Here is an 18,227-nt window from a genome sequence, read left to right on the forward strand (position 1 = left end):
AAGCCCAGAGTTGTGACAAGGTGATAAATCTGGGAAGAAGTGCCACAAGTTGAGGCAGAGTCAGGAAGTTGGCCTCCTGGCACCTTGGCCAGGTGCACTGTGTTCCCAACACCTGGCTGCAGCTGTCTGGGAGGAGGGACGTGTGTTCTTGTCCTGATCCCTGCAGTCAGGCCGCAGCCTCCACACCTGCCTCTGTAAGCCCTGCCAGGCCCCCAGCTGTGAGCCAGCTGGGCTGAAAGTCCCTATATCTCACCTCAGACTGAGGATCTGCAGGAAGAAATGGGCAGAGAAGGCAGCGAGCCAGGAACAGGTCTCCTAGGTGAGTGCCAGGGGTAACTTTCCACCCAATGTCCCTGTGGTGAACACAGGTGTTCCTCCTCTGCCCCCAAACTTTGTTCTCCACCAGGTTTCCTGGCCCAGCCCCTCAGATCTCAGAACTGTCCTATCCTGCATCCCCCAGAGCCTGTCATTGGCCAAGTCCTGTCCCATTTCCCTTGTAGCAACGCCCTCCCCCTTTGCTTCCTGTCCTGCTGAGCCCCCAACCACTTTCTGGGGTCCCTGACTCCACCTCCCCTCCCCAAATATTCCCCAACAGCCATCATGCTCCCATCGTTAACATCCGCGAATCCAACAGTAAAACGATACAAACAATATTTATAACTTACAACTTCCTAGAGATGGTATCCAAAAAGTAGGAAGAAACATAAGATCAGCCTTCTTATTTTTAAAATGGGGTAACAGTCATATCCATGGAGAGAGGTCATAAGGATTATGTGAGATTTGTAATACAAACAAGCTTTTATGATTAAACTTTGTCAATGGTACAAATGGGTAAATGAGTGAATGTGTGAGTGGATGAATGAGTGAGTGAGGAATCCTCAGGAAATGGGTTTGAAATGAACAAGTGATAAGACCCCCCAAGCCCAAAGTGCCCATCTTCAGACCCCAGAGGCCAGCTTAGACACCCCTCTCTCCTCCCACTCAGGGTCACCTGAGTGCACCCTCCTCCCACCAGCTGCCCCCAATGCCGGTCACCTCCCCCTCAGAGCATGAGCTCCACTACACTGCTCTCAGTTTCCACAACATGAAACCACACAACCCTCGGGCTCAGGAGACCCCGTATTCTGAGGCCAAGATCCGGAAAGGATGGTGCACCCCCACCCTCAGGACCTGGCTAGAGCCCAGAAAAAGCATCTCCAAAAAGAAAGGTGTGTCAAGGTCTGATTCTTAAACAGCTAACAGCCCTCTGAGCCAAAGGTCATGAATGGAAACATGAAGTTCCTGGGAGTGGCTGAAGTAGCAGAGATTCCTGGGTTCAAATCCAGGCTCAGCTACTTCCTGAGCGTGTTCCAGCAGACAAGTCACTTTACCTCTGTGTGCCTCAGTTTCCTGCTCTGTAACGTGGGGGATAATTCGATGACCTACATTGTTAAGTGAGAAAACATGCACCATTGGCATTAAGGACATTGTTGTGTACTAAGTTCACCTCAGGTCAGAGGAAGATGTCACTTTTGTCTCTACCTCTATCTTCTGCTTGGTTGACGATTTTTAAGAACATGTGTTATCTTCATTGGGTGGAGAGGAACTGGTATTATTTTTAAATATTTCTATTTCTAAATGTAACTTCTTGGCAGGAGAAGATATTTCCAAATACATGTATGTAACAAAGGGTTTGTCCAGAGTAAATAAAGACTGTGTAAAGATCTTCCAAAAATCAGTGAGGGAAAGGCAGACAACGTGAGAGAAAAAACAGGGTATTCCAGGGGCCAACAAGCACCTGGGAAGGCTGCAGGCTTCAGCAGCGATCAGGGAACTGCAAAGAGAAACTGCAGTGCTCTGCCACCACACAGCCACCACACTGGTGAAAATGATACAAAGAATATAAAAAACACCATGTGTGAGAACATTGCACTGAGTGAAGAAAGAGCCAGTCACAGAAATACAGACACTGTGATCCCAGTTACACCCTGTGTCTGCAGTCATTAAACTCTTTAAAACAGAGGGCACAAGGCCCCCATCAGAGGGGCTGATTAACTCCTACATGAACAGGAGTCAGAGCCTCGTCTGGGAGCTGTGCTGGGTCCCACAGGGTGTAGGACTCGTAATGTTCCTGTGAGAGTCGGGAAGAAGGGAAGTGGGGTCCTGGGAGGGAAGGCAGCACTCAGTCAGTCATTCATTCAGTCATTCATTCAGTCATTCAGTCTTTCTTTCTTTCTTTGATTCACTCACTCATTCATTTATCCACTCACTCACTCATTCATTCACAAGCATTCCATGAGCATCTAAGTGTCAGCTGGATGAAGAGAAGACAAGAGAGGAACTTTGGACCTGCTCTGTGTCCCTGGGACAGCCCCAACCACAGACATCCCTTCCTCCCAACACAGGAAGGCAGTTTTAGAGCTGCAGTCACTGGGCAGTTTACCACGTTTCCTGTTCACATGCTGTGTATTTTCTAACAATATAAGTGCAGGATTTTTAGAAATCTAATGTGCTGAGGACGTGCAATACTCCTTTCCAAAGCAGATGCACTTTTATAACATAGAGCAAGGCAAAATAGTTCCATTTTTTAATATCTGCTCCCACAGTTGGTATTTTCTCTTTTTCAGTTTGTTGATAAAGGAAACTTACAGAATCACAGTGGAACCCCCATGTGTGGTTTAAATTAAATTATCTAATGCTAATAATGTCCAGGATAGTTTTCTGTGTTTATTGACAACTTGTATCTATTTCTATAAATGTCTATTCAAATAATTGACCAAATTTTAAGTGTGGTTCTTTTGTTTTTGTTTAGTGACTTTTTTTCTGACAACTGGGCTGGTTTTTCGTTTTTTGGTTTGCTGGAGAACTTTGGGTGTATTCTGGATACAAGGCATTCATCAAGTCTATATTGGCAGATATATTTCTCCAAGTCTGCAACTTTTCCCTTAACTCTCTTAATGGTGTCTTTTATAGAACATCAACCTCCTGTTCCCAAAAACCTGTGCCCCCTGTGAGGTGACCCTGAAATGTATTGGGACATGGAAGAGCAGAGGAAACTAGGTCTGGAGGCAGGATGGGGATATTCATGGGGGACAGCGGGTCACATGGGCAGTGCAGAGGGTGAATATTGGCCACCCAAAGAGAGACTGGTACCTGAAAATGTTACCTGATCAGGAAAAGGGTCTTTGCAGAAGGGATGGAGGTGAGGATAGTGACCTGGAGAGGATCCTTGCTTGTCAGGTATTGTCCCTGAATGTAGCCACACGTGTCCTCCAAGGGAGATACAGCAGGTGACTTTCTGCACACAGAGCAGGATGAGGCAGTGTGGCCAGGGGACAGGCTGCAGTGACCCAGACACCAACCAAGGATGGCTGAGAGCCCCAATCCCTGAGAACTACAAAGTTGGACTCTCCCCTAGAGTCTCTTAGAGTGTGAGTCCCACCAACCCCCGAATTTCCACACATCAGAACTCAGTTCTCATCATGGGGTTCATGATATGGGACCCCGATATGTGGCACCTAGTCTTTCCCTGTTCCAGGGGTCTCAGTCGAGAACTTAGAAGGGCAGAATGAGAAGATATTTTACTTCATGCATGAACTTCTGGCCCCAAGAACCAAGAGAATAAAACTTTACCAAAAAAAGGCTCTGAGTGTGTGGTAACTTCTTTCAATGGCCTCACGAAAGCAACACAGGCAGGAATTCACGAGGCACCTCTGGGAAAAAGCAGAGAAGGAACCGAGAAAAGACCTTCTTCACTGGACCCCCTCCACTGTTTCTCTTTGAAGACAAATATCTCAGGGGTTTTCTGGACCCTGGGATCCCATATCCCCTCCTCCAGTTCTCTGCTGATCCTGCTCCAATCACAGCTTCACACCTTTCCCACCAACCACTGAGACCCAGTGAGGACGTGTTTTCTTGTGTCTTCTCTTCTCTGTGGGCCACCAGAGCCTGTCCTACCTCACCACTGCCATCCTCTCACACTGACACACGTGCCCCCATCTCCAGTCCTGACCACTTCCTCATCTCCAGCATTCATGCCAGGGCTCTCACTGACGTCTCCTGGTGGTCATGAGGTGGCTTCTCAGAATGAACGTCCCCCTCAAAACCCCTTTCTGGTCCCTGAATCGTACATCCTCCCTTCTGTGGGTCATTGCTCTAGTGTCTTCACTGATTTAATTCTATCCTCTTGTGTCCAGAAAGGCAGCTTCTGAATGATAGAGATTTTCATGCTGGGACCAGGGGCACATTCCCAGTGTCTACGAAAATGTTGGCACACAGTAGACATTCAGTCATACTTGCTAAAGAGGATATAAGTAAATTATGACCATACATATTTCATTGTTCACAATATACAAGAATTACACACACACACAGACACACACAAAAAATGAGGTGACTTTTAACTGAGACCAAAGATGATCAGCTCTCGGGGATGTAGGAATCTGAAGGGAAGGTCGTTTCAGCAGGAGGAACTTTACAAGTAAAGTCTCAGAGTAACAAAGACCCTGGCTCAGATGGAAGCAGAGATGGTGTGAGATTTCAGAAGAGGGTGGGATCCAGTGGAAAGTCCAGCAGGGTACAGGCCATGCCAGCCCTAAATCCAGCCTGTGAACTTTGCCTTCATCCCAGCCACAGACAGGAAACATCGTTGTTCATACTGTGCAGAACCTGGAGGATGGGGGTCTGCAAACACAGTCTGTTGGCCTCAGTTGAGGACACAGGTGGAGGCAGGACGTTGCGGGGTTCAGACACCCAGGAAGAGATGAGGCCACAGCAATGACCAAGGATGGTATGGAGTGGAGACAGGCATTGAGCTGAGCTGTGATAAGAAGAAAAGGTGGATAAGACTTAATAATGTACTGAATCACGAAGAAGGAAGGGAGGGCACTGTGTCCTCTGTGTGACTAAGACCCTGTAAAGAAGTGGGTTTGGGGAGGAAGATGGCAGCTCAGCTGTAACCATGCTCAGCAGAGCAATCCCAGGGACTTTCCTGGAGGTGGTATCAGTGGGATGTTGGATAGTGAGAATCCTTGGTCACTCACCTGAGGCATTAACTGGATGCTGTGTTTGCATCTCTCATGCCCCTTGCAGGCCTCATCACCTTCCTCCTGTGGTACCTGACTCTGAAAGAATAGACCAAGGTTTTCCAGACTGGTTGGATCAGGGTGCAGTGGGCAGCAGACCCAATCCCCAATTTCTTTCTTAAGGGATAAAGGGTTGAGTAAATTGGGGAATGGCAGATCTGGCTCCACAGATTTTCTTGAGCAATGAAGGTTCCTCCCAGTCTAGGCACTCACAATGGCTGCTCATGTGGGGTCCCCACTCACCACCCCTTCACCACCTGCCAGCACTACTCCTGATTTGCTGGGATCCCAAGCCCTGGTTTTGGACTCAACCACATGTCTCCTACCCTCCCCACCCTCCCTTGTCCCTGGGGCAGAGCTCACATGAGGATGATGAGGCAGAGCAGCAGGAATAGGGTCTTAGCAGCTGCTTCCACAATGGCCACCAGCACCACCACTGCCCTGGGACCTGATTTTCCTGCAGGGAAGAGGAACAAGGAGGGTGTCATCTGCACAAGGGCAATCCTGTGTCCTTCGGTTCCCACTAGGAACCTGAAGGTCATCCTCCAGGTTTTCCTGCACCCATATACACAAGACTGCCTGCGCCTTTACCCTTCAACCTGCCCTGACTCCCTGCAGTTGCACAGAAAATAAAAGGCCTCATGTGAAATTTATCAAAATTATACATTCTGTTATTAAATTAATAGTATGGACAAAGTGAAAAGCCAACCTATTTAATGGAGAAATATTTGCTGTTCTTAGATCCAGTACTGCTTATTATCCAGCACATATAAAGAACTCTACAGTCCTGGCTAGCAGCTCAGTGGGTCAAAGCATCATCCAGAAGTGCCAAGATTGTGAGTTTGATCCCTGGTCAAGGCACATACAAGAAGCAACCAATGAATCCGTAAATAAGTATAACAATAAATTGGTGTTACTCTCTCTCTCTTTCTCCCATCTTCTTTCCATAAAATCAATTCATAAAATATATTCTATACCACTTCACACTGGTCAGACTGGCCATCATAAACAATCAATAAACAAGTGCTGGCGAGGAGGTAGAGAAAAGGGAACCCTCGTGCACTGTTGTGGAAAAAAGTATGGAATTTCCTCAAAAAACTAAAAATGGAACTGCCTTTCACCCAGTAATTCCACTGCTGGTATTATACCCTAAGAATCTGAAAACACCAATTCAAAGGGCCTATGCACCCCAATGTTCATAGCAGCATTGTTGACAATAGCCAAGTGCTAGAATCAGCCCCAATGCCCATCAGTAAATGAGTGGATCAAAAAATTGTAGTATGTTTACACAATGGAATACACAGCAGAACGAAGGAAGTCCTACCCTTTGGGACAGCAAGGATGGATCTAGACAGCATTATGCTAAGTGAAATAAACCAGATGGTGAAAGAATCTCACCTTTACAATCTCACCTTTAACAGGAACCTAATCAGGAAATAAACAAGCAAGCAAAATAGAACCAGAAACATGGAAATAAAAAATAACCTGACAGTGACCAGAGGGGAGGGAGGAAGGGAATATTGAGAGTAAGAAGGGGAAGGGTCAAGACAAGGAACATGTATAAAGGACACATGAACAAGGAGAATGGGGGTGAGGATTGTGGGAGAGGGAGGATGGGCAGGGCAGGGAGCGTAATAGGGGAAAATGTAGAGAACTCTAATTGAACAACAATTTAAAAACGAAGAGAAACCTTTAACAAAAATATCATTCTTTTCTACTATTGTTGTTAGAGTACAGTTGTCTCCATTTTCCTGCCATCACCCCTACCTCCCACACTCAATCCCACCACCCTGGCCTTGTCCATGGGTCCTTTGACATGTTCCCTGATGACCCTTCCCCTTCTTGCCCCCATAATCCCATTCCTTTCTCATCTCTGCTCACTGTCAGATAGTTTTTTATTTCCTTGTCTCTGGTTCTATTTTGCTTGCTTGTTTGTTTTGTTGATTAGGTTCCACTTATAGGTGAGATCATAGGGTATTTGTCTTTCACCACCCGGCTTATTTCACTTAGCATAATGCTCTCCAGTTCCATCCATGTTGTCGTGAAGGGTAGTACTTCTTTATTACTGCTGCATAGTATTCCATTGTGTAAATGTACCGGGCGTTTGTTTCTTTGGCTCTTTTTGATCCACTCAGGAAACTACACAATACTGAAGAAAGGAATTAAAGAGATATATGGAAGCATATACAGAGTTCATGGATTGGAAGAATTAACATTATTGCAGTGTCCATACTACCCAAAGCAATCTGTAGATTCAAGTCAATCCCTGTTAAAATACCCATGACACAATTCACAGATGCAGAGCAAACATTTCAAAAATATATATATGGAACCATAAACAACCCCAAATAGCTGCAGCAATTTTGAGAAAGAAGAGTAAGTAGGAGGGGTCACAATACCTGACATCAAATTATATTGCAAGGCCACAGTAAACAAAACAGTCTGGTACGGGCATAAGAAGAGACACACAGATCAATGGGACAGAATAGAGAGCCCAGAAATAAACCCATGTCAAAAACACATTCTTACAACTCATAAACCCCAAAAGTCAAACAACCCAGTTAGAAAATGGGAAAAAATGCCCTGGCTGGTGTGAACTCCTGGTGTCCAGGAGAAGTGGGGGATGTGTCCCCTTCACAGGCCCAGGGCATAGAGCAGGTCAGGTTTGCAGAGTGGCCCCACTCCGGGGGCCCTGGGATGAAGATGTGAGGCATGTGACTGAGGGCTGATGAGAAGGGGGAACAGGGGATCAGGGTGAGGGTCCCAGGTCTGGACCTCAGAGAAGCCTCAGAGCTTGGTCCAGCTCTTCCCTCTGAACCTGTTGCTGGGGTCCCCTTCCAGCAGCCCCTCCCTGAGCCACCAGCCCAGAAAGGAGGCCAGCTGGCTAGTGAGGAACAGCTGCAGGGCTGAACCCCATCCTCCCAGGAGCAGGAGGGTCCCTGCAGCTGTGGGGGTCTGTGGGGAGAAACAGGGGAGAGATCACAGGAGCTTCTCCCCTCCCTAACACTCCAGGGCCCTGCCCCAGGTGTGCTCCTACTCACTATTCACACTGAGTGTCACAGAGGCTTCCAGAGAGGCTGACTCGTGCTGCTGAGCTTGGCAGATGTATTTCCCATGGTCCTCCAGTTCTACCTGGGGCAGTGTCAGGACCCCTGGGTGCGTGGACTCCAGGGTGAGGCTGCCTCAGGTCCACATCATACTGCCAGGTGGGTTGCTGTCAGCTTTACACACCAGGTGCAGGTAGTTGCCCTCCTGGACTTGGAGAGATGAGCCGTTGGACAGAACTTTATATCCTGGCAAGACAGAGAGAGAGTCCAGCCACAGCTGTGGTTAGGTCTCCCTCTGTCTCCATCTCTCCCTGTCTGTAGGTCCCTGCCTCTCTGTGGCTCTGCCTCTCTCTTCATCTCCCTGGCTCTCTCCCTCAATCTGCCTCTTCATCCATATGCCTCTCTCTCTTCTCATTTCTATATTTCCCTCAGTCTCTGTCTTTCTCATTATCTCTGTGAGGCGCTCTCCCTTCCCCTCCTTATATTATGTACATCAGTTTCTTCTTTTCCATAATCCCATGGGCTTTACCATCTGGGCTCAGCCCCATGGGGACAGGGCTAGGGGCAGGCACTACAGCCTCTGCAAGAGGCTGCTGAGTGTTTGGCTGAACCACCTTGATCCCCACGCCTCCTGCCTTGGCTGCCAGTGCCAACGCAGACCCCAGATTTCTCTGGATGAATCTTGTCATTTACATCTGTCACCAGAAAGACACTATGACCTGCCCAGTTCAGCTGTGTCTCACAGCTCACAGTCTCATGGACAAGATACCCCAAAAGCAGGTTCTCACAGAGCAGTGAGGTATAGTTTATGATGGGGGGTTAGCTGTGTTGAGGGAGCCCTGAGACCCTGACTTGAATGAGACTGGCAGGTCAGGGAGGGCTTCCTGGAGGAGAAGAGGCTTAAGCAGACCACAAGAAAGGGTGGGAGCTGGCCAGGCGATGGTGCTGGCATGGAGGACATGGTGGAAGGATGGCACAGATCACAGCCACCACCAGGGTGTGGCATGGCCCCACCTGCTCCCAGAGAAGCAAGAAGTCCTGTGAAGCCTGACTGAGTGGCCATGTTGGGGGTGTTTACATGAGGCTACTAGGAGAAATTAAGGGATATTTAAAACAGTGTTACAAATTGCCCATTAAAAAATAGTCATGAGATGTAAAGTACAATGGAGAGAATATAGTGAATAATATTGTAATAACTATGGATGGTGCCAGGGTGGAGTTAACTTATCCCTTTGTAAGTTCTATGAATGTCTGACCACAGTGCTGTACATCTGAGAACCTCATGCAGCATCCCGTGATGGGCTCGGGGTAAAGAGGCCAGTTTTTAAGCTGAGAAGGAGTGAGTGGGGGCCTCTCACCTCTGCTGTCCTCTCACCTGGCCCAAGTCTGTCTCCCATCTGAGTTCTGAAATCCCAGCTCTGCTCTGAAGGATGCAGGGAAACCCACTTCCACCACCCCCAGACAGGAGAAGATGCACCCTACCTGTGCCTTCTTGCCAGGACATGATGGTTAGGTTCTGGAGTGCATCTGGACAGACAGACATAATTGTTCCCTGTTCAGTGGCAGAACGGTGGGCATTGTCCCTTTCCACCCACAAACTGTATACACAGGAATGGGATGAAATTGGGTGTCCTCCTTCCTTCCTCTGCATCCAGGGTTTGCAGGGCCCAGCACTCTAACCCTCAACCCCCTCCACCCCCAGGGACTGCTGTCCTGACCAGGTACTCACAGGTCATATTGAGCTGGATGGTCCTCTCCCTGATCTCACCACCTGACAAGGTCACCTGACAGGTGAGGTTGGTGCGGTGGTCCTGGGGCCCTGGTGTGAGGGTGAGCACTGACGAGTTGGGAGTCCAGGGACACAGGGAAGTGAGGTTGGCCCCCATCCAGTAGAAGATGGGTGGTGTTTCTCTGTCACAGGCCCATGGCATTGTACAGGTCATGTTGTTGGTGTGGCCAGATTCCAGGGTGCCCTGGATGTGGATGTCAGGCACCAGATCTGAAGAAGAGGGAGACAGACACTGAGTCCCTGGAGGTGGGATCCCCGAGTGTGCTCCTAAATATAGCCTCTGTGCCAGGCCAGCCCCTGGATCCACTCCCCATTGGTCTCCCTGAGTCCTTCCCAGGATGAGGAGAACCAGGTTCCTTCCCATGCCAGGAGACCTCAGGACCCAGTCATGTGTCCTCACCTGGACCCCACTTCTTACCTGTCACATGTACAGAGAGCTGGTTCTGTATATAATTGTGTTTCACATAGGACCCTCACTCTATCCTAAAGAAGTATCTCCCTGTGTCCCTTCTCTGTTCGTCGCTGATGTGCAGGGAGCAGTTGGAGGTCCGGAGGTCCCCAATGAGGTGGAATCGGCCCCTGGTCTCATTCCTCACTTTACATTTGGGGTTGTTTGTGGCCACAGGAGGATCCGTGTTTGTGTTGGCCCCTTTCTGGAACCAGTAGCCATGAGTTGGGTCAGACTCATTCCAACCTTTATTGGGGTAGGACACGGTGCAGGGCACGAAGACGCACTGGCCCCTCTGCACTGTCACGGACTCCTGCACTAGCAGCTGGAATTCCTGATGCTGAGCCAGGGACCCTGCAGGGAAAGGAGAGTCAGCCACAGCCTCCACCCCAGCCCACACACTCTCCCCTGGGGCACTCACCTGCCCACAGCAGGGCCAGCAGCAGCAGCAGCAGCAGCAGCATCTCTGGGTTAAGTGTCAGGTCTCAGTGTCAAAGGACTGAGAGGAAGCCCCGACAGGAACCCATGGGGAAGGGACAAAGGTGATGATGAGGGAGGAGGAAGTAGGCAGCCAGTGTTGTGGAGCTGGCCTGGCCCTTGGAGAATAAGCACTTCCACTTTCCAGATGGCGTCCCGGTGCCGTCCCCATGCACCAAGGAAGAACCACCACTACTCTCAACTCCTTGTCTTCGCCTGCCCCTCTGGCACTACTGTCCACTCAGGAAAGCAGGCACAGCTTCTGCACAATACCCAAGATCAGTCTCCTGGGAGTGGGACTCAGGAGGGGCTCACAGGGGAATGGGAAGGCAGGAAATGTGACATAGTTCTCTAGGTGAGACAGGTGTTGCTTGAAGGAATGAGCCCACCAGAGCATCTATTCCCTCAGGGGCGTGGAGTCAAAGTGGAGACTGTGGCAGCCTTTGTCCCTGTCCCTGACAGTGACCCTAACACCCGAGGAGGCAGAGGGGCTCCAGGCCATGCCAGCTCCCAGTGGTCCAGGGCGTGTTGGTGGGAGCACAGCCTGGGGCATGTAGGAGTCCTGGTTACTCTGGGTAGTCGACAGTAAAATCCCAGGTGAGAATGGCCGTAGTGGAGAGAACCAGGCCACCGAGGGGGTCAACAGCCTGTGACCTCACAGGTGGTCCTCAGCTTGCTGGCCTGCTTGTAGCCCCCCTGCCCAGGGAACCCTGGTGTTGATTTAGAGCAAGATGGCAGCACAGTGTGCCTTTGGACTCAGGGGGGGCCTGGCTCTTCTGCCCTCCAAGCCTCACTTTCCTCATCTGTCACAGGAGGCATCACAGTCCTCAACCCTTGTCATCTCTGGGAGAACCCGAGGTAAGGGCAAGTGCTAGGGCTGCCCTATCCTGAGCGGTCACTCAGTCTGGCCCTTGGTGAACATCCCCTGATGGCCAGCTCGGCCCTGGGCTTCCTCAGTGGAGATCTCCAGGGTGGGGTCAGGGGTGCGGGCTCTGCAGCCAGATGGCCCTGGACTCCAGCCTGGCTCCTCCATGCTCACTATGCTGCCTCGGGAAAGGCCTCACTGCCCTGTGCACAGCTGGAAGCCCAGGCTCACAAAGTGCTGTGGGCTGAATTGTGTCACTCCCAGATTTCATCTGTTCATGTTGTGACCCCGCTACTGCTGAATGTGAGTTGTTTTGGAGATGAGTCTTTTAGGGGGATTAAGATAGTATGAGGTCATTAGGTTAGACCCTCATCCAATAGGACTGGTGTCCTTATAAGGAGAGTTTAGGGCACAGACACGCACAGAGAAGAGACCACAGGGGAAGAACCACCTGCAAACCAAGCAGAGAGGCCTCAGAGGGGACCAGTCCTACCAACACCTTGATGTTGAACTTCCTGTCTCCAGAACTGTGAGACTATGGGTTGTGTGGTTTATGCCCCTAGTGGCGGCACTGTGTTATGACAGCCGGAGCCAAGGAACACAGTGGGTTGCTAAGAAGATGGAGGTGTTCCTGCAAGTAAATTGTGGGGAGCAGCCTGGCCTGGACCACAGTGGACGTGGTCCAAATGGGTGGGACTATAGGATGGGGCCGCCCTGAGGGTGGGAGGAGGAGAGAGAAGGGAAGGACTTAGTAAGGGGAAAAAACCTGGCAAGGAAACCCCTCTGTTTCTCCTCCACCTGCTCTGCACTCTGCAGGGCTGCAGCTTCAGCCCAGCCACTCTGCTCCTCCTCACCCCAGGGCAGGATCAGCGCCCCGGTGTTTGCTCAGGTGGCTCCCTCTCCTGGAGAGGCCTGTCACTGCACCTGCCTCTTGGCTCCCTGCCTCCAATCTGTGGAACGGACTGTTCTTGAGGGGCCGGGCTGAGATGAGGCAGACCCTGCTGACCTGGAGTGTGGAGCAAAGCCAGAGTCACTTCCACACTAGTCAAGGCTGACCCAAGGAGAGGGTGGCCTGGGGAGACCTGAAGAAGAAGGGAGGGTGGTGTGGGGGATGGGAGAGGTGAGCTGGGGTGTGGAAGGGGAGCAGGGTTGTATGGGAGGCCAGTCACCCCATTTCACAGAGCAAGACCAGAGCCAGAGATGCTGGTCGGGCAGAGAGGGGGTCCCACTGTATCCCACTTGTTTCAGTCAGACCTTCAGCATCTCTGCTCCAGCATCCCAGGGAATCTGTCTCCTCCCCTCCCCTCTAAAAAGACAGATAAAAAGCTAAATGAAACCTGATTTCTCCTACGGTCATGGAGCAGCTGTAAAGTATCATAAGGACCCCACTTGGAGTGGTGAATGCTCTCCTCCTGTGATGCTCCGAGTCTGCCTTCATTATTTCCATCTAAAGAGTTTGCACAGCAACCAGAACATAGTTGACTTCCTTATAGGAGAAGAGCCCACATCTGAGGAAGGCGGCACTCCGGAGGTCCCAATGCCCGAGACCAGCATCACTGACCTAGGAGTTCATGAGACCCTCACCCAGCCTCTCCTACTCTGCTCTGGGCCTGAGAGAATCTGGCCTCCAGGGGGCGATCCATCCACCAGGAGACACTGAACCCTTGGGAGACTCAGGGGAGCTGCCACTGTCAGTGAAGCTGAAACCGGACCCTAGGCGAGCTGATACCAGCCTCCCAGCGCTGCAGAAGAGCGTGACTCCAGAGGCTTATGTCCCAGTTTGGGGCCAGGAGGGGAAAGGTGTGGATGTGGATGGATCTGTGGGGGAGCCAACAATCAGGAGTCACTGGGCTGGGCTCCTGTCTCTGCTCCATCTCCCCCCTCTCCTGTTCACTCTCAGGCTTTGTCCATCCTGAGGAGGATGTCTGTCTGCCCCACCTGGCTGAGCCGCAGGCAGGAGGATGTGCTTGCTAAGACTCTCTGTCTCCTGCCCTCTGGATGATTCCTTCAAGTAGTTTGATCCATGCCAGCTGCACCAAAACAAAAGTCCAGCAGAACAGGGAGCTTTCTAACACTCAGCTCCAGCTCTGCTCCTCCCCTGGCCAGACATCCTTCCCCTCCTGCCACTTTCAATGTATCTACTCAGTTATGAGTTGTTCAGGAAGATTCAGAACCTCACCATCACCATGACACTCTCTCAGCCACCAACCCACACACACCTCAGTCACACCCCTGCCACCACCTGAATACCTCCTGCCCCTTCTGGCCTCCCCACACTGAATTCACCTGGTCCCACCTCCCTGTCATAGTGTCCCCATTCTCCATCATTGCAGCACACACTTATCATGTGAGAATGGGCTCAAATATCACTGCCTCACACAAGCTGCATTCACTGCCTTTCCACCTCCTCCACCCCTGCCCTTTCCCACAGGTTGAATTAGGGCCATGGTTTATCAACTTCAGTGTTGTTGATATTGGGGCATTTGTAGCTGAGTGGGGTTTTGGTTGCTTAAGGGTGGGCTGTCCTGTGCATTGTAGGATGTTAAGCAGCACCCCTGGTCTCTGCCCTCAACCTTCCAGGAGCTTCCCCTGCCCTATTTTGACAACCACAGTCTCCCGACATTTCCCAATGTCTGTGGGTGGTAAAACCCCCTGATGAGAAAGAACCATGGGGTGAGAGTCTCCCGCCTCTGCCTTCACAGAGTCACTTTGGCAGATTGACAAACTTTCTCCAGTTCTTTTCAAGGTCACCAGAGAAACCTTTGCCCCTGGCTTGTTTTAAAGCAAAAGTGCATTTCAGCTCCTTTGCATCATGTTCATGAGGGAAACACTGAGAAATCCTTACATTTCTCCCAATTTCTTCTCTAAACATTTACTGCATGTCCACTCTACAATGGAACCAGTAAGAAGAAGAAGACACAGTTCCTACCTCAGGCGAGCTCAAATTCATGGCTTGGGGTTTCAGGAAGGCACAGAAACATGTAAACTTAAAGTACAGTGTGATGAGGTTCCCATGACCTGGGGGTCCAAGGACCAGAGCTCTTGCCTTTGCCCTCAGGGGTGGGAAGGGAGTAAGAAAAAGTTTCTCAGGAGAAACCCCTCTCAAGATGTATCTTGAGGGGAAATTAGGAGTTGGCCAAGCAGCAATGGGAGGGAAAGCGTCCCAGGCAGAGGTGGCATCAGGCACAAAGAAAGGGGTTGGGAGAGGTCCTGGCCACTGTCTGGGCAGGAGCAGTCCACCTGTGATAGCTGGAGCCTGGGGTAAAGGAGGCAGGGTGGGGTCATGCCCCTGGATGTGTGTCTGGGGTCTGCTCTCCATGGGCTGCACAGCCGAGCAGAGGAGGCTGGCCTTCAGCCTTCAGTCTGTCATGTAAAAAACAAATCTGGATTTAGATAAGGAGAGACTTTATTGAAAAGGCTATGGCAAGCCCTGGGAGTGGCTTAGTTGGTTGCAGCCAACCAAGGATTGCTAATTCCTGGTCAGGGCACATGCCTAGATTACAGTTTTGATCCCTGATTGAGATGCATATAAGAGGCAACTGATCAACATTTCTCTCTCTCTCTTAAAAACATATCCTCAGGTGAGGATTTTTAAACAAGGATTATTGCTATAAGGGGAGTGAGATTATTGCAAAGGGGGGAAGGAAACTATAGCAGGAAGAGAAGAAAAACTGTGCACACAACAGGTAAGGAACTGCCTACAGTAAGGATAAGGATGGGTGGAAGGTGGGGACCCCATGGAGCCTGAATGCTATAGACTGAATCAGATTCCTCCAATCCATATGTTCAAGTACATGATAGTTATATCAGAATAATTGAGATTAAAGTGGTTCATGATAGTGTACCTTGAAGATTGATGGCTTTATAAGAAACAGAGAAAGCAATCTCCCCTTCCTCTTCCCACATCCAAAAAAAAAAAAAAGAAAGAAGGAAAAAGGCCACATGAGGACAGGGAGAAGTCGGCCATCAGCAAGTTAGTAGGTGGGCTCATACATGGAACCAAATCTGCTGACACACAAACTTGGACTCCCCAGCCTTAAATGCATTTCTGTTGTGTGAAATGCCCAGTCCTTGGTATGTGGTTATGAAATCCTGAGCTGGGTGTACCCTAGGTGTACCTTCAGTCAGCCGACACTTAGATGCTCACCAAGTGCTTCTGAATGAAATGAATGAATGAATGAATAAGTGAATGAGTGAGTTAGCACTGCCTTATCCTCACAGGGATTCCAACGTCCCTTCTCCCTGAGTCTCACAGGAACATCGTGAGTCCAACACCCTGTGGGACCCAGCACGGCTCCCAGATGAGGCTCTAACTCCTGCTCAGGCAGGGGGTTGATCAGCCCCTCTGATGGAGAGCCCTTAGGAGAGTCATGTACCATACAAAGAGGTTATGGTCCAGCTCCGGGGCTGCAGGGGAGCTCCTGGTGAGGGTGGGGCAGGACTTGAGGTGGGCTTGCTTCTGCTCTACTCTGGGTCGGTGGCCAGCGTATCTGAGCTGCTGAGTGTCCACAGGCCCCATGCAGAGAGGGATGCACTTTGGCTCTGAGGTTCCTCTTTTGTAAAAAAAATGAGATCTCATGCTCCTCCCAGCTTCCGTGGTCTCCCCCTAGCCCCCCTCCCACGGCCTTCATTCTTTTTCACCCACAGGAATCAGACACCCTCCTTGTCAGTGATGCTGCCACTGCTGCTGGCCCTGCTGTGGGCAGGTGAGAGCCTGAGGGGAAGGCTGTGGGTTGGTGAGGGCAGCTGCTGACCCTCCTTTCCCCACAGGGTCCCTGGCTCAGGACAGAGGATACCAGGTGGCATTTCAGGGGCCCGTATCAGTGCAAGAGGGCTTGTGTGCCTCTGGGCCCTGCTCTTTCATCTTCCCACAATTCAACTGACATAATGCTCCCCCCGCTCCCCACTTTCAAGATGGGACTAATACAAACTGGGATGCTCCTGTGGCCACAAACAACCGAGATCGTGAAGTGCAGGAGAGGACACCGGGCTGACTTCAGCTCCTTGTGGATCCCAGGAACTACAGCTGCTCCCTGCACATCAGAGTTGCACAGAGTAGAGACACAGGGACATACTTTTTTAGGGTGGAGCAAGGGTCCGATGTGAAACTAAATTACAAAGAGAACCAGCTCAATGTGCATGTGATGGGTAAGGAACAGGCTCTCAGAGAGACCACAGGGGAGTTCATGGTGGCCCCAGGGCAGGGCTGGGATGGCCCCATCCTGGTAGGGGAAGGGGGGACAGCATGTTGGGGCTCAGAGGGACGAGCTGGACCAAGGCCTGAGGCATCTCTCAGAGCTGCATCTGGTACCCCCACTCCTGATCCCCTGTCCCCCTCTTCTCCTCACCAGCCTTCAACCACACACCTGACATCCTCATCCCAGGGAAGCTGGAGTCTGGCTGCCCCATGAACCTGACCTGCTCTGTGCCCTGGGCCTGTGAGTGGTGCATGCCCCTCTCTTCTCCTGGACGTCAGCTTCTCACACTTCCCTGGACCCCAGGACCCACCTGTCCTCTGTGCTCACCCTTACCTTAGGCCCCAGGACCATGGGACCAACCTCACCTGTTAGGTGCAGTTTCCTGCAGTGGATGTGACTGTGGAGAGAATCATCCAGCTTAACATCACCTGTGAGTGCTGGGTCAGAATAGCAGGGTCCCTGAAGGTGTGGGAGCAGGAGAGCCAGGCTACGGTGCAGGTGCCTTTGTCTTGGAGTTCTGGCTCAGCAGGGGACTCAGAGGGCACAGTCCTGTGTGTCTTGCATTTCTGTCATGTCTAAGGGTGGGGGATGTGGAGTTACCTACAAGTGTCTCACCCCACCCCACCCTCTGTTCCTGTCCCAGGTGCCCCCCAGAACCCAGCAATTGGTGTCATCCCGGGAGACGGCCCAGGTAGGAAGGAGCCTGTAATGGGCTGCAGGGAGCATGACCTCTTCCAAGTCAGGGCAGGGCCAGTGGCTGCCTTACCCTGGATTCACCCCAGTGACCAGCACCACATGGACAGAGTGTTCCCTCATCTTCCTCCTCCCCCATGGCCACTGTGAACAGCTGTCCCACATGCTACCCTTTTGAGGACTCCTCCGACCCCCTGTCAGCTGCACCAGGAGAACAAGGCACCTCACACATGCACAGCAGCCTCTCGGGGCTCCTGATAGACCTTCTCCTGATGAGTCCCCCAGGCTCGTGTTTAGTTTTTGTGCTATCCATCTTTCATATTTTTATTCTCATTTTTTTCTTTATTGTTTTACATTTTCATTGAATGTATTGAGGTGACACTGGTTAATAATATCATATAGGCTTGGATGGATAATTTCATAATACATCTTCTGTACATGGTATTTGGTAACACTCCATTGTACTGATGTGTCACATTCACCCACTCATCAGTAGGCAGACATTTGGGTGTTTCCACTTTTTGATGGTGAGATCACTGCTGTGAATACTGGTTATGCTTTTTTTGTTGGAACATGTGTTTTTTGGGGCACATGCCTGGGAGTGGAGTTGCTGGGTCACAGGGTGGTGTCTGTGTGTCACTGTTAGA

At 50.7% G+C, this 18,227-nt stretch overlaps 1 long non-coding RNA gene and 2 pseudogenes across 1 annotated transcript; all 3 read right to left on the reverse strand.

Moving 5' to 3' along the window:
* Positions 1-4,777: 4,777 nt before the first annotated feature.
* On the reverse strand, positions 4,778-5,523 carry LOC118497751. Its single transcript, XR_004900283.1, has 3 exons — positions 5,427-5,523; positions 5,022-5,102; positions 4,778-4,798 (listed from the first exon to the last, which is right to left on the reverse strand). It is a non-coding gene; the product is annotated as an uncharacterized LOC118497751 (long non-coding RNA).
* Positions 5,524-7,850: 2,327 nt separating this feature from the next.
* The window catches only part of LOC114510609, a 66,396-nt pseudogene continuing 56,019 nt past the window's right edge, over positions 7,851-18,227 (reverse strand).
* On the reverse strand, positions 9,793-11,643 carry LOC114510606 (annotated as a pseudogene).

This window comes from Phyllostomus discolor, chromosome 12, assembly GCF_004126475.2.
Source record: "Phyllostomus discolor isolate MPI-MPIP mPhyDis1 chromosome 12, mPhyDis1.pri.v3, whole genome shotgun sequence".
In the NCBI taxonomy this organism is placed as follows: domain Eukaryota; kingdom Metazoa; phylum Chordata; class Mammalia; order Chiroptera; family Phyllostomidae; genus Phyllostomus; species Phyllostomus discolor.